General features: G+C 39.7%; 1 pseudogene; it reads left to right on the forward strand.

Annotated features, from left to right (window-relative positions):
* The window catches only part of LOC127436971 (anaphase-promoting complex subunit 2-like), a 29,035-nt pseudogene extending 25,075 nt beyond the window's left edge, over positions 1–3,960 (forward strand).
* The last annotated feature ends 9,471 nt before the right edge of the window (positions 3,961–13,431 follow it).

The following is a 13,431-nucleotide window of genomic DNA, read 5'->3' on the forward strand; positions in this document are numbered from 1 at the left end:
CTATGGTTTTATTACAGTAACCATATTTTAACATTATATTCATAGTGAAACCAAAGTAATATAACAGGAAAATAAAATCTATGGTAATAAAAATGTTATGTACTTATGGATTTATGATACAAATACCAAAGTTTAACTATGGTTACTGTAGAAAAACCATGGCTTTACTATAGTAGTTATCATGACAGTTCCATGTTTGGTGGAAACATGGTTTTACTATAGTAATATTGTAGTAACCATAGTTTTTGGTGGAAATTATGGTTTTACTTTTACTAAAGTAATATATATATATATATATATAATTTATTTTTTTATTTATTGTTTTAGTATAATAGAATTGTACCACCAGTAACCATGACAATAACCATGTTTTTTTGGTTAAACTATAATTTAATTTATAAACTGATTTTTATTAACATGGATTTCATTTTCCAGTATTATTACTATGGTTTCACTATGAATATCATGGTTAAAATAAGGTTATTGTAGTAAAACTATAAATGTATTGCAAGGGCACAGAAAACGTATTGCGAGGGAACGTAAAATGTATTGCAAACTATTGCTAGCGAACGCAAAACTTATTCGGGGGAATGCAAACTATTGCAAGGGAATGCTAAATTTATTGTGAGAATGCAAACTATAGCGAGGGTACGCAAAACTTATTGCGAGGGAATGCAAACTATTGTGAGGGAATGCTAAACTTATTGCATGAATGCAAACTATTGTGAGGCAATGCAAACTATTGCTAGGGAACACAAAACATATTAGGAGGGAATGCAAAACTTATTGCGAGGGAACACAAACCATTGCGAAGGAACGCAAAACATACTGCGAGGGCACACAAAACTATTTCAGATTTTTTTTTTATGTTATTGCATTGTTAATACTAAAATGTTTACTTTTTCCTTGTTGTTTCTCAGTTGTTCTGAGCTTACATTCAGGCCATGCTGAATAACCTGGAGAGCATGACACTGGAGAGAATTTACTCCATGCTGAGAATGTTTGTGGCGCTGGGTCTGGTGTCACTGAGATTGACGTGAACGAACTTCAGGCCTTCCTGCAGAAGAAAGTCGGAGCCCATCAGCTGACCATGTCCACTGGTGTCTACAGACTGGCCAAGACCAAGGGAAATGATTATGAACTTTATTATCTCATGTCAAAGACACAAATTGCCTTGTTTTGTTTACTGTACAGAATAATAAAATGTTGACATGTTTGTACTCCGATCACATTATTTCATTCTTTTTGGAATGTAAAGTACTTACCACACAGCTATCAGGGTTACATGTGGGGGTCAGAAAAATAATAGAAACACTAGACAGTATATTTATAATAAGAAGTGGAGCCTCTGTTTGCTTTAAAGTCGACATGAAACTGTGTTCACAACCCATTTTACTTCCCAGATGTGACATTTCCAAGTGAAACAGCATATTCAACAAGAAAGAAATGTAGGGTAGGACTTAATTTTATCCATGGGGATCACTTGGATCATTGAAAAGCCAAGACAGGTGGTTGGAGAGTCATTTTGATAAAAGAGTTTGAAAACAAGTTTTTTTTGTTTTGTTTGTTTAATTTTGGAGTAACATACAGGGGCGGATCTAAAATATCAGAGGATATTTGAAATCTGGGCTTTGCCCAGACCTCTGGATAAGTAAAGGGCCTTTGATGAAATACTGGAACATAATACACTTTATAATAAAAATTTAAATGTTAAATCTGTGGGTGTCATTAATATAGTAAATATATAAATTTTACTGAAACTAAAACAAATATGCCACTAACTTTTGTCTCATCCTAAAATATGCTGAAAGATATTTTTATTTTTATCCCTTTCGGCTTTCCGTCGTGATTTTTCAGGTTTTTTAAGTTAGTTTAGAAGATAGCAGGCTGAAAAAAAAAAAAAAAAAATAGTTGCTTGATTTGCCAAAGTTTGCGAGTTTCATGGCATCATGTCTTAATAAAAGAGTTTTGCTAATGTCCTGGCTCATGACTTAAAGGAATAGTTCACCCAAAAATTATAAGGTGAAAAAAGAAAGTCATACACATCTGGGATGGCATGAGGGTGCATAAATGATGAGATAATTTTCATTTTTGGGTGAAAACTATCACTTTAAATTTACAAGCTCCTCAAGCACAACTGTAAATATTACTCTTTGTTTTCAGAGTTATACAGAATATCTAAATATTTAGTACTTAATGCATTTGGATGGAGGTGCTCAACACAGTTTGCAATATCTCACCAAGACAGATATTTTGACCGTTCACACACAGCCACGAGCGCTCTTCCATACGCATGGCATGAGTGCTGGAAAGCAGCTGCAAACAAAAGACAGCGCGTGAGTACTGAACTGAGTAAGCATTTGGTGTTATTTAACTGTAAAAAGACCAGTATAATTAACTTAGTATTTCTTAATATTGAAACATTCACATTTATCAATTTGGTACCGAAGCACTGGTACTTTTGACATCACTACAAGATGATAAAAACATTTGGGGTTTAAGCCCCGGTAGTCCACCCCTGCTGCCCATGGGTTATACTGTTTTGTTGAGTGGTTGTATTGCTTGGTCCACAATCTGTAGCTGTAGTTGCAGTGGAAGTTAGCTCTTGTCTAGTAGTGGCAACTAAAATGACAAATGCAACTGAGTTTTTTACTGTTCAAAATGGGTATGTATTACCTGATTTTAAAAGTGCACTAAGTTGGGGTCCTGGGTAGCTCAGCGAGTAAAGACGCTGACTGTTGTGGAGTGTGGAAAACTTTTCTCCCCTCTTTGTAAGAAAACTCTCGAAGTCAGGAGTTCCAGGTGTCAAAGATTAGAGTTTATTGAGCAAAACAACAAACCCGAGATGTCAGCTGAGATCTGACTCTCCTAGTCAAAACCCTCCTTTTTTATACAGTTGTTATCTAGCATTACATCATGTCTACGCCCTCTTAATATTTTTTGTATTCAATGGATTCTGTTTCCCACCATTATTTCACAGAGCCTCTGACCTCTTTTTAATGGTGGGAACCTGGCTTTTAATCCAAGAAAAAAATAACATTTTAAATTAATTTATCATGAAAGTATACATTCTGAGTGAATAATACATCACAATCTGAGCATAATATAATTAATATTTTATTTATTTTATTTTTTTTTTACCCAATTTGGAATGCCCAATTCCCAGTGTGCTTTTTAAGTCCTCGTGGTCACGTAGTGATTCACCTCAGTCCGGGTGGCGGAGGACGAATCTCAGTTGCCTCTGCGTCTGAGATCGTCAACCCGCACATCTTATCACGTGGCTTGTTGAGTGCGTTGCCACAGAGACATAGCACGTGGAGGCTTCACGCCATCCACCGCGGCATCCGCGCTCAACTCACCATGCGCCCCACTGAGAGCGAACCACATTATAGCGACAATGAGGAGGTTACCCCATGTGACTCTACCCTCCCTTGCAACCGGGCCAGTTTGGTTGCTTAGGAGACCTGGCTGGAGTCACTCAGCATGCCCTAGGATTTGAACTAGCGAACTTCAGGAGGTGGTAGCCAGTGTATTTTACCACTGAGCTACCCAGGCCCCCACATAATATAGTTACTTTGATTATTGGTTGTTTTAATCTTTTACTTTGCTGTGCTTCCCAGATTTTTCTCATGTCTCAGTACCATTGTTCTTTGCTACAGCTGAGGACACAGAGTGTTTTTTGCAACATTAGCACTTTCAGTAACCTCATATGCCCTCTCCTGGGTCACACAAAGTCCAGGCTTTCTATGTTTGTTCTTTTCTATGTTTTTAGTTCATGTTGATATAAAAATCTACTATAATCCCTCCTTTGAGACATAAAAAGTCTCACCTTCTATCGCCCTTTCCCAGAGTGCAACCTCACAAGTCAGTCTCCTTCATCTCTTTCAAGTGACCAATATAAGTCACACATTCCTCTAACAATTCCTGCTCTTATGGAACAGCACTCTGGAGGAGCAATAAGACCAAACATCTCCCTCCACATTTGACTAGAAGGAAGTAAAAGATCTCATCACTCCCTAGCTAAGTTCATTTCTGGAGGGTATCAGTAATCAAATTATTGTATAAAGCATATGCATGCAAAGGTGGCCTTGCGTTATGTAGAGTACATCAGTGATTAGACTTATTTCTGTAGGTTAACATACTATAGTGATTTGAAAATATTAGTAGATCATTCAGCATATGATAAGTCCCATAGTGCCAGAGGAACTCACAGACTTATAATTATAATTATATTTATTTATCACACATATACATTTACATATATACAGTGAAATTCTTTTTTTCACATATCCCAGCTAAGCTGGGGTCAGAGTGCAGGGTCAGCCATGATGCAGTGCCCCTGGAGCAGATAGGGTCAAGGGCCTTGCTCAAGGGCCCAACAGTGGCATCTTGGCAGTGCTGGGGCTTGAACCCCTGACCTTCTGATCAGTAACCCAGAGCCTTAACTGCTGAGCCACCACTGCCCCCCCTAGACTTTTCTGGTAGCCTGGAGTGCTATCTGGTGGTGTTTGAGCAGACAGCGGGTTTTTAAACCACCAGTAGAGTCTTGCTCTTGCTGCTAAGCACTGAGGTGCTCGTCAATCCTGCCTTTGTGATGTTTAATTCTCTGAACTTCCAGTGGCACTTTCAGTGTTTTTAGAGTTCATAAATGCAAATTCTATAGTAATTTACTTGGTTATTAGTACCTTCAGAGATGACTCTAATATCTTAAACATTTATAAAGTACATATAGTGCAGATAATCATAGTACACATTCTTTCATTTTTAATTCTGGTTACATTACCTAGTTACATTACCTCATAACACAGATAATGATCTGCTTCAGACCTTCATCATTCCCTTTCATTCACATGGTTTGATTAAACAACAAACATCATTTAAAAGAAAATAATCACTTCAGGAAGGGGTATATGCCAAAATAATAAACATAATACCCTCTATCTTCCTGCCTACTCTCTCCATTCTAAAGTACTACCTAATTTTATTATAAAAGAAAATACAATGAGTATACTGACTCCCTTGCTATCCAAGAACAAGAGAATTGAAAATAAAGAGTCAAAACAAAAAGGCACCCCTTCCCTACCATTCTTGTGTCATTCCAGGGTTTTACTAGAATTCATCCAGCTCATTCAGTCCAGGGCCTATGGTGAACCCTATATCAACTCAAGATGGCTTTACTGACACATTGAGCATCTGTTTAGCTGCAACAGTGGCCATCATTGATCTGAAGAGAGGCACAACACAACACAACAACACCACAAAAATAACAATAGCTACAGCCATTATTATTCCTACTTTAGTAAGCCATTCTCCCCATGATCCAAACAGGTTGTCAAACCATTTGCCAATATGTTGATCACTCCCAGCATTCGCAGTCACTTCTTCTCGTAAATTTTTCAGCTTTTTCATGGCTATGGTAAAGTATCCATCAGGAGCTGTATTATTTGGGATATAAGTACAACAGTCATCTCCAAACATTACACAAACTCTGCCTTTTTCTGCCAGTTGCCAGTCTAGGGCCTGTCTATTTTGCCATGTCATTTTGTTGGTTGCCACTGACTGTTCACCTAAGGCCTTCAATGCTTCATCAGTGCAATTAATTAATCTCTGCTGATTATAATAAATGTAATTGATCCATTCTGCATTTTTATTGGGTGTTATCCATACAAATATAGACTCAAAGCCTGATTTTATTTAATCTCTGGTCTTAAATTCTTGTGGTATTCCTCTTGGTTGACCGATTGCATCTAAATAAACATTAGGGTCTGGTTTGTATGATCTCTTTACTCTGCATTTGTTTGCGACAATTTTTCTTGGTTCAGTCTGGGTTTCAGATTCTTGGGGGTCCCATGGTTACTTCTTGCACAAGTCTTACTCTAGTACATATTCCTTTCCAAATTTTAGGTAATATAGCTCTCAACCGTCTTCCTCCACAAATCCAAAAGTAATCTGCTATGGCTGCTGTTTGTTCCTCATATATTTTTATTACAGGGAAGACTAGAGTTTGGTTCTCACAATTTATAAGACAATTTCCTGTGAGTTTACCCACACACTTCGAACCCTCTATTAGTGGGAAATTTTATTTTATTGTGGCCGTTGCAAATATCATTCTGCTAAACTTCAACACTTCTCCCTGATCATATTGTCATCTAGAAATTCTCCAATATCTGCCTCTCCTTTGGATTTATAAAAGCACTCATATTCTAGATCTCGATTTATTACATATGTTAGGGGGCTTTCTCTTTTTCTCGTATCTATTTGAATATCTAGACACCTACAGTCATCCCCCCAGCCTTCCTTGTCATAGTATTTGTTGAATTCTGGATTCCCTAGAAATGCCAGGCATTCAGCTGGGCAAAAAGATGTTCTTTCCCCTTTAACACAATTTTTGGAGTAATACTGCAAACAGTGTATATAGTCATATCGGTTTGGGACTATTGTACATTTTTTCATAGGTGATGGTGAACATAACACGCAACTAGACATTCCTGATTGTTTTACTGTGTATTCAGCTCATCTAAACCAGTCATTTTGATGAGCATTTTCTAACAGCCTTTCCTCTCTTAATGATGGCTAAGTTTCAAAATCTGAATCATCATACATCATTGTTACTGGCGGTTGCATAGGCTGGTATGGAGAAAGTGGTGGTTTTGTAGCCTGATATTCCGATCTTGTAGTCTGAGTGTTTTCTTTATGCTTTGCCTTAGAATCTGTGGACTGATCTTCATAATCATAATCGTCATATGAGGGGTCAAAGGACCTCTTTTTAATAGATTTATTGACTTGAGTACGTTGCATTGACTTAATGGAAGCAGATATCATCAAGCTCTGAGAAGTTCGAAACTCTCCTGGCCTTGGTGAGAATTTGGGTTGGGAAGGCCCTGCCAGCTCTGAGTCTGAGGAGTGGTCACTGATAGGGCTTGGGGATTGGTGTCTGGGAGACCTTGAGTCTGTGGTATCCATTGCAGCAGGTGTACCAACAGTAAGATCCACATCAGAACTTTCCTCACTTTCCAGTTCTAACCCCACTGGTTGCCGTACTTCCTCCTGCAGCTGTACTTCATCTCTAGCTTCAGCATGCTCAGCTGCCCTAGAATGAGGTGTAACAGCATCACTACTTTCTCTCTCCTGCTCTGGGCTTTCCTCTTGTTCAGCTCTTTCTTGGTCATGGGTTTCAGGTTCTCCTTCAGTTCCAGGAGACTCTAATTCCTGATCTTCTGCTCTATCTCTTTGCTCTGCTGGTCTTGGTAACCTCAGCTTAGGCACCCTAGTGCAGTGATTTAAATGATATCACGTTGTACTACCTTCAACCTGTACAGCTGTTGGGGTTGCTCTCACTACTTTATATGGTCCTTGCCTTCTGGGTTCATTCCAGGAACTATGGGACATGGCACTTCTTCCTGTCTGGGTCCCCTGTTCTGTTCCTGTGAATAAATAGCTTCGTGTATAGCAGTTAATTGTCTCATGCAAGCCCTTAGCCCCATCTGTAATTGTTCTAAAGGTGGACCATCATAAGGACCTCTCAAATACGGTACTGGCATGGGTCTGCCTATTAGCATTTCATGCGGTGTTAGATTAGTGATTCTATTGGTCTGCATGCGGTATTTCATCAATGCAAGGGGTAGAGCAACTACCCAATTGAGTTTGGTGTCAATGCAAATTTTATTGATCTTAGCTTTGAGAGTTCCATTCACTCTGTCTACCATTCCCTGGGACTGTGGATGGTAGACACACCCTAGTCTTTGTTTTATTCTCAACTGTTTTATCACTGTTTTCACTGTTCTTTGAATGAATGCTGAACCATTGTCAGAGCTAATTTGAGATGGTATGCCAAATCTTGGAATGACCTCTCTGGTCAAAAATTTTATCACAGTTTGAGCTCCCTGGTCTGCTGATGGTACTGCCTCTACCCATCTGCTGAATCTACACTATATTGCCAAAAGTATTCGCTCATCTGCCTTTAGACGCATATGAACTCAAGTGACATCCCATTCTTAATCCATAGGGTTTAATATGACGTCGGCCCACCCTTTGCAGCTATAACAGCTTCAACTCTTTTGGGAAGGCTTTCCACAAGGTTTAGGAGTGTGTTTATGGGAATTTTTGACCATTCTTCCAGAAGCGCATTTGTGAGGTCAGACACTGATGTTGGACGAGAACGCCTGGCTCGCAGTCTTCGCTCTAATTCATCCCAAAGGTGCTCTATCGGGTTGAGGTCAGGACTCTGTGCAGGCCAGTCAAGTTCTTCCACATCAAACTCGCTCATCCATGTCTTTATGGACCTTGCTTTGTGCACTGGTGCGCAGTCATGTTGGAACAGGAAGGGGCCATCCCCAAACTGTTCCCACAAAGTTGGGAGCATGGAATTGTCCAAAATCTCTTGGTATGCTGAAGCATTCAGAGTTCCCTTCACTGGAACTAAGGGGCCAAGCCCAGCTCCTGAAAAACAACCCCACACCATAATCCCCCTCCACCAAACTTCACAGTTGGCACAATGCAGTCAGACAAGTACCGTTCTCCTGGCAACCACCAAACCCAGACTCGTCCATCAGATTGCCAGATGGAGAAGCGTGATTCGTCACTCCAGAGAACGTTTCTCCACTGCTCTAGAGTCCAGTGGCGGCGTGCTTTACACCACTGCATCCGACGCTTTGCATTGCACTTGGTGATGTATGGCTTGGATGCAGCTGCTCGGCCATGGAAACCCATTCCATGAAGCTCTCTACGCACTGTTCTTGAGCTAATCTGAAGGCCACATGAACTTTGGAGGTCTGTAGCGATTGACTCTGCAGAAAGTTGGCGACCTCTGCGCACTATGCGCCTCAGCATCCGCTGACCCCGCTCTGTCATTTTACGTGGCCTACCACTTCGTGGCTGAGTTGCTGTCATTCCCAATCGCTTCCACTTTGTTATAATACCACTGACAGTTGACTGTGGAATATTTAGTAGCGAGGAAATTTCACGACTGGACTTGTTGCACAGGTGGCATCCTATCACAGTACCACGCTGGAATTCACTGAGCTCCTGAGAGCGGCCCATTCTTTCACAAATGTTTGTAGAAGCAGTCTGCATGCCTAGGTGCTTCATTTTATACACCTGTGGCCATGGAAGTGATTGGAACACCTGAATTCAATTATTTGGATGGGTGAGCGAATACTTTTGGCAATATAGTGTATCTATTATCACCAACATGTATCTTTTTCCTCTTATTGATTTTGCCATGTCAACATAATCCATTACAAGATGTTTAAATGGTCCTTCTGGGACTGGTATGTGACATTGGTGCCGATGTACCCTTTCTGACATTGTTTTGGGCACAAATTTGACATTCAGCCAAAAATTCATCTACCATGGCCTGTAGATATGGGGACCAATATCCCTGTCTTTTATTTTCCTAATTACCTCCCCCCTTGCGCAATGGTCAAAACCATGCGCATCTGCAATTAGAATAGTAAGGAGTGCTGATGGTGCAATCATATGTCCTTCATGAGATTGCCATATGCCATTTACATCTCTGCTCGCACCTCTGTTGCCATACCCCATGTTCATCAGGGCCAGCTTGATGTTGCATTCGTGCAATGTCATCAAATTGTGGTTGAGGCTGAAGCAAAACTGATACAGTTGCTATTACTGCTACTTGGCATCCTGAGGCCTTTTTGGCATGTAAGTCTGCAGCATTGTTTCCTTGAATAACAAAATCATTGCCTTTTTTATGTGCTTGACATTTGATGATAGCCAATTTCTTTGGATGCATCATGGCTGAAATGAGCTTGATTATTTGGTCACCAAGCTGAATTGGTGTCCTATCAGTCTTTTTGAACCCTCTTTGTTTCCAAACTGCTCCAAATAAATGGCATACTCCATGTGCATATGCGGAATCTGTATAAATATTAACAGTTTGATTTTTAACTAAGAGACAAGCCTCAGTCAGTGCTTTCAATTCAGCCAATTGTGTTGAGCATGGCTGCTCACAATGCTGCATCACAATTGGAAAAAAAATGTGTCATCTCTTTTGACAACAGCATACCCGGCATGATTTCCTAGATGATAATCTGCTTCTGCTTCTACGATTGGTGTTGATTCCAGATCTGGTCTTAAACGAGTAAAAGCTAGAGAGTCTATTACGCATTCATGAGGTGTTTCCTCCCCTTCTAGAGGAATGAAATTGGCTGGATTTATTGTTGTACATCGTTTTATGGAAATATCTGGATAAGTTAACAGTGCTGAATATGTCAAACACTTGGCTTGCATTAAAACAAATCTACCTTGCTCTAATAACTCTGTTAATTTGTGATGAGTATAAATTATCACTGGATAGCCCATTGTCACAGTGGAAGCTTTATCATAAGCAAAATACACAGCTGCAAGTCCTTGATAGCATGGCGGGTAGCATTGTGCTACATTGTCCAATTTGGTGCTATAATAAGCTATTGGTTGTTTTTTTCTTCCACTACAGGTCTCCTGTATTAAGACTGCTGATGCATATCCGTCTCTTCTATCTGCTACATACAAATGAAATGATTTAGTATACTCTGGTTTTGCAATCGCTGGAGCTGTCTGAAGCTCTTTTTTCAATGATTCGAAGGCTATCAATGCATCCGTATCCCATGTTAGTCGAACTCGGAGATTTTGATGCCCTGTCTGTTTCATCAGTGCTCTTAAGGGAGCTGTTTTAATAGCATAATTTTCTATCCAATCAGCACTAAAACCTGTCATGCCCAAAAAGGTCATCATTTGTCTCACTGTTTGTGGTTGGGGTGCTTTGCTTATACCTTCCAATTGGCTTGGTGATATAGCTTTAGTTTTATGTGCAATGATTCATCCTAAGTATTCTACCTGTGGTAGCAGTACTGCAGTTTCTCTTTTGAGACCTTGTGACGCCCTTAAGCTAATTTAGTGAGCACTTTTATAGAGTCTTGGTGACATTGTTCTAATGTTGTTGAACAAATCAACAGATCATCTACATATTGTATCAATGTGCTATCCAATCTAATATCTTCCAAATCAGCTTTCAAAACTTGATTGAACACATGTGGTGAATGTTTAAATCCCTGGGGCTTTCTGTGTATGTATATTGTTTACCCTGCTAGAGGGATGCTGAAAAAAGCAGAGTACAGGTCAATAACAGTAAAATAATTGGCAGCAGGATGAACATTAATCAACAGCGAATGTGGATTTGAAACTTCTGCAGGCCAGTCTTCCGTTACCTCATTAACTGCTCTCAAATCATGCACTAAGCACCATTTTGATTTATCTGCCTTAGCAACTGGCAATATGGGTGTGTTGCAATGACTTACTGTTTCAATTAACACCCCTGCCTTATTCAATCCCTCAATTGTCTTTTTAATTCCTTCTACAGCTTCCTGTTTTAACGGATATTGTTGTTTTCTTGGTAGTCTCCTGGTTTAAGTTTAATTCTAATTGGATTAGCAGATTTTACTAAACCTACATCTGTATCATGTTGAGACCACAGTTCAGCAGGCACATGTTTTTCCATTTCTGACATTAGTTCAACTGTTTTTGAATGTAGTCATTACTGGGTCTGCTTCCGGGTTTCTCTCCAACACTTGTTTCCATCTTCTTAGTTATCTTTGAATGTAAGTGGTAGGATTTTCTGCTTCATTTATTGGTTCTCCTCTCAGTGATCTTGGATCCATTTGTGTTGGTGCGATATCTGTCAAATGCAACTCCATCCAGTTGTGTATCATCAATTGCTCCTGTTAGATAAATTTTTTTAAGGATCTCATTCGTCTTGGATCCCCCTAGACATTTCGCCAATAATGCTTTGATATCTCCAATCGCTAGAAGTTTTCCTGTCGTTTCATCTTCAACTACTCTGATCCATTTTCCAGCCCCCTCATGGATGTCTGGAAGGCGTGCTATCAGTCCATCTAGATCCTGATTGGCCCATGGCACATTTTTCTTTTCAAATATTTACTGGGGATCTCTGGATCATTGAAATATTGTTGCTGCTCTTCACTGTGTGGTTGCATGTCACTTGGATATCTTCTGGGTTGATGTTCACAGCCTTGCTCTTCATCAAACATGTCACTTTCGCTTGGTCGTTCTTCAGGTATTCTCATGCTTTCTAACCATTCATTGGTGAGATGCACATTGCTTGGGTATGCACTTGGGAGATGCATGCTCATTGTTCTTACCAATCTTCTTTGTTGGTCTCTTGTCCAACATGGCTTCTCTTTTCGAACATCTTCAAGGACCAGGTTGCCTGTGACATATTTATATTCTCTTTTAGGGCTGTTTGAACGTGCTCTGCATTTTTCTTCTCTTGTCTTTTGCTTTTCCCTTTCAATTTGCTCCCCAGTCTCCACTATCTCTTGCTCCAGTGCTTTTAGCCTTTTTGTTAAGTCTCTCTTAGGTGTAACTTTTGCCCGTGGCCTATCTTCCTCTTCTATTTCTTGATCATTTTTCAGGTCTGCTTGTCTTTGTGACATATTCTGTTTTTCTTCTTGTCTTCCTTTCATCTCAGCTAATGCTGATATCCCATTTTGATAGGCGTTCATGATCTCCACACTTTCTGAGGTTATGTTTCCCTTTTCTTCTCTAATGCTTACACCTTCACTGTCCCTATCAGCATTATCATATTTTATGTCTATGTTCCCTTTTATTTCTACTGTTCCTGATATAGCAGGCATTTGTTTAGCAGGTTGGCCAAGAGGTGGTGCATAGGGAGGTGGTCTCTCTGTTTTTTCACTTTTATCATCTACTGGTCTTTTTGCCTGTCTCTCAGCTTTTATTAATTTTATTCCATGATTTTTAAACAACTGCAATACTTGTTTTTTTCTCTCTTATCTTCCCTTTTTTGCTCTTGTTTTTGGCTTTGTGATTTTTGATCAGTGCTTCCATTTCTCTATACAGAGCCACATCAAATGTTCCCTCTGCTGGCCATTTTGCGTTTAAGCTCTTTGTTCTTTTTTCCCCATTTTTTAGACAGCTCCCTTATTGTTTCTTTACATATTGGATACATTGAGCACATCTGTTCTACTGGTGTTGATGTCATTGTTGCTTAACTTATTATCACAGTGTATATTATATTTCAATGTACCTCTCTAACCCCAGCTCGTATCTATCTTTAACTAGTCTTCACCAGGCTGGTCAGACGAGTATCACTAAAAGTATCCGACCCCTGACTTCCCCTGGGCTTTTGCTGGGTTGAGGACTTGTCACAGTTCCTAAAGTATTTTATTGGTCTTTCTCAGATATTTCAGAATAGAATTTATTTGTTTTCAGTTTAATGGTTTTACAGGCACTTGCTCTGCTCCTAACCAATGTGAATCTGCATCCAGATAATGTCTCCTCCTAGGCTAATTATGTCAAAACTCCAAAGCTCATCTTCAGCAAATCAGCAGCCTGTGGCAGCTATTCCTCCTGCCCAATGCATAAAAGTGAGAGATGGGGTTAATTCTACATGAC

The sequence above is a fragment of the Myxocyprinus asiaticus genome, chromosome 4 (genome assembly GCF_019703515.2).
Source record: "Myxocyprinus asiaticus isolate MX2 ecotype Aquarium Trade chromosome 4, UBuf_Myxa_2, whole genome shotgun sequence".
Lineage (NCBI taxonomy): Eukaryota > Metazoa > Chordata > Actinopteri > Cypriniformes > Catostomidae > Myxocyprinus > Myxocyprinus asiaticus.